Source organism: Sinocyclocheilus rhinocerous, unplaced genomic scaffold (genome assembly GCF_001515625.1).
Source record: "Sinocyclocheilus rhinocerous isolate Xijiao unplaced genomic scaffold, SAMN03320098_v1.1 scaffold501, whole genome shotgun sequence".
Lineage (NCBI taxonomy): Eukaryota > Metazoa > Chordata > Actinopteri > Cypriniformes > Cyprinidae > Sinocyclocheilus > Sinocyclocheilus rhinocerous.
In genome coordinates this window covers 149,706-153,576 of record NW_015639766.1, presented here as the reverse complement: position 1 = coordinate 153,576, position 3,871 = coordinate 149,706, and the positions used below count along the sequence as shown (strand labels likewise).

The window sequence follows — 3,871 nt, the reverse complement described above, 5'->3', positions numbered from 1 at the left end:
GATTATAGATTTACGCCTTCACGCTATTATCAGTTGTTTTAGAAGACAGCAATGCATTGTCTCTTCTCATTTATAAATGGAAATGCTTAGGTTTGAAAAATTAAAACCCGTTTCTTGACTTGCCCAGAAATTAACTCGTGCTAGGGAAGTTAGCTTGCTCCCTTGCATCTGTTAAACGAACCAATGCGAAACAAAACAAAACAAATGGCCTGTTCGATATAATTTTTTCCACATTAAGTTTCCAAAAATTTTTAGACCATTTTGTCGAAAAAGAATAAAAGCACAATTCCTAACATATCAGTGCTAAGAAATCGTCATACAATTACATACTGAAGGCATTTACAAAACAGACTTTGAAGGGCCAGAAAGAACTATCACGATTATGTTGTTGTGGACAGCAATCACAGAAAGAATCGAAGAGTCCCGATACTTGGTTTAATTCCGCTGTTGTTGAAGGGGCTGTACATAATTACCTAGATGAATGCACCTAAAATGAAACGATAGCAGTTCCTGAAGAGATGGATTTAGTTTAATTTACTCCCCTAGATATTAAACGAATCTAGTACCCATTCAACCTGCACAAAGTAAACAACCCAGCAAACATAAGTTCTGTCTGTGAACAACTGCTTTAAAATTGCACGTTTAATATATATATATTGTAACCCTAATGTGTATTTCAATTGTAATATTTCTGTAAAGTCTACGGACAGAAAAGTGGACGTTTCTGTAGAATGACCCATACACACACACACACACACACACATATATATATATAATATGCAACTGTTTTGTTTATTTGTGTTTTCTCTCATTATCTAACAGTCAGAATATGCTGTTGCTGGTTGCCACGTGAAGGCTCCTGTAGTTAATTAAGGCTTTTTTAAAGATTGTATAACTGACTAAAAAAAGTATGCAAAGTGCTTGGCATCCTGCAAGTAAGATCACCAGGACTGTAATCTTTGTTAATTTATAATTAATTTTAATTTATGCATTTAGCAGATGCTTTCATCCAAAGCAATTTACAGTGCATTGAGGCTATACATTTTTTACCAGTACGGGTGTTCCCTGGGAATCGAACCCACGACCTTTTGCGCTGCTAACACAATGCTCTACCACTGAGCCACAGGAAGAATATTTTTGTCTTATCTTTGTTGTGGTGCAGATGGCATTTACAAGGTCAGCCAAGTCAAGGTTTCAACCATCAGAACAGAGCTACTAATAAACATGACTTATTTTCAAAATATGATGGTACGTATATTATACATTATTGACAAAGTCTCTGCACACAGCTACATTTAACCAGAATTACGTGGAACACATCATGAACATTAAATTAAATAACTCCAGGATGTCTCTGAGAACTGCATTCATCTTGTTCATACAAGATTAAATAATCTTTAGATTTATGAGATTAGAACATTTACTCTCTTCACATCATGCTAACAAAGTGCTACACTTGAAGCACCAAACGCTAGGTCACAATTAATTAGTTATCATTGTGACGTTTACTTTAATTTGAACTCAGTACAGTAAATTCATAAGTACATATTAATCTTTCTCTTCCTCCATCTCAGCAGAAACATCAGTGCCTGAGTCACAAAAGGCCACACTAACAACAGCAGCAATGTACGTCCAGAGATGTCAAATGGCCACCATTTCTCCTGTAAAACAGAAATTAAAATATTAAAGAATTCTCTTTTCCACACATATTTGATCAAAACACACACACCATATGATTGAGAAGCGGTGACAAGCAGCAACTGAGTCTTGAAATACATACCAAGTCTGTCACATGTTTTACCTCAGTCTCTGCAGCTGTCAGTTGTAAATGGGATCTCCGCTGTGAACTTTGAGCCTTAAAACAAATATACAGATACAAATAAAATAAAATAAAGACACGTGAATTTTTATTTACTTATCAAAATCACTAGTGGTGGAAATAATAAAAAATAAAAGATTAATGAAGAAAATATTTTGCGCAACAAATAAAAAAAAAAGTATAATGACATTTAAAGTTGCATAACATTTATGACATGCCATAATAACATCTATGGATAATCTTTCTGGCAATCTAAATGTTTATACTTGTGCTATTGCTTCGATTCTTAAAACTTTTCTAATTTTTTTTCTTATTTTTTTATTTTATATTTAAATTAATATTTGCTTACTGAGACCATGCAGAGTTCTGTCTCTTTTCTTTGTACTGCTCAGTATATAAATAACAAATAACATCACTTCTCTGGCTTTTATTTTATCTAGCTTACTTACATTTGCAGTTGCAAGACCTTCAACCACCTCTAGTCATTCCATGACGCTCTGCATATCCTCTCTGAGTTGCCGTATGGCTAGAATAATCTGCTGCTGCACCTGGCTGTTCTGTAGCCTGTCAGGACCACCCTCAGAATTGTCTCTGCCCCCTTGCCCTGAACCAGCCCCCGAGGCAAGCCGCTCCGCCCACCTAGCTTTGCGGGGAGCCATATAACCTGGAACAAAAACATATGCATACATAGTATTTTTTGGTTTCAATGTTGGGGATAACACCCACACTTTCGAGATCACCCTGGTCTGTTTGCACTAATAATGTGATGATAAAGATATTTTGATTGAATTCTTCTTTAGACCTGAAAGCAATTTCAGTTCTTGAGTATATACCAAATCAGCTTATTAGAATGATTTCTGAAGGATCAAGTGACACTTAAGACTGCCATAATGGCTGCTAAAAATTCAGCTTTAGGAATAAATTACATTTTAAAATATATTAGAACATAAAAAAGTTATTTTAAATTGTAATATTACAATATTACAGTTTTTATTGTATTTTATTCAAATGAATACAGTCTTGGTGTGCATAAAAAACTTGGTCATATGTATATGTTAGTCTTAAGGTTGTCTATAAGCCATTGTTTTCCAAAACACTGACACATTTTGCATTTGGAAGATATATATTCGACCAATATGGATCAACAATTTTGATGACATCATTTTGCACTTTAGCTTCTCATTAAATTTTCTGTCCAATCAAATGCTCTTGAGGGTCTTGAAGCATCCCGCCCCACAATTAAAAGAACCAAAGACTTAAACTACTTCAGTCTGTGTGCATTGAATTTATTTAATACACGAGTTTCACAATTTGAGTTGAATTACTGAAATAAATGAACTTTTCCACGACATTCTAATTTATTGAGATGCACCTGTATAATAGACACTAAAGCTGCTGAAATTGGTCAATTCTTCACACATTCATTATGTTATGTATGATGAATGGCACATAGTTCACTATATAAGGGGTAAGGAGTGATTCAGACAGTTTAAACAAGCTTTCCATCAAAGCACGCACACAGAGTGCTCGGGTCGAGAGACACAATATTGCAGAGCAGATAATATGTGGACCACAAAATGTATCCAACCCATTTGAATTCTACACAGTATGCTGCATTTTAAAGCGCAATGAAGGAGATAAAACATCAAACATTGGACATCCTCTGCATTCTAAACAGCAAATGTGAAGAACAGATTATAATGCTATTACTGAAAATTATAACTTTTTTTTTCTACATTTACATTTAGACATTTAGCAGACGCTTTTATCCAAAGCAACTTACAAATGAGGACAATGGAAGCAATCAAAATCAACAAAAGAGCAATGATAAGTGCTATAACAAGTCTCAGTTAGCTTAATGCAGTACACGTAGCAAGGTTTTTTAAAAATCCTATAATAAATAAAAAGAAAACAGATAGAATACAATAAGAATAGAGCAAGCTAGTGTTAGAGGCCTTTTTCACTTTTGTTAATTGTATAATAAATAAAAAGAAAACAAATAGATAGAATACAAAAAAGATTAGAGAAGCAAGTGTTACTGTAAAAAAAAAA

General features: G+C 34.0%; 1 pseudogene; it reads right to left on the bottom strand.

Moving 5' to 3' along the window:
- Positions 1 to 1,161: 1,161 nt before the first annotated feature.
- Positions 1,162 to 3,871, bottom strand: part of LOC107751670 (acyl-CoA-binding domain-containing protein 5-like) — a 21,678-nt pseudogene continuing 18,968 nt past the window's right edge.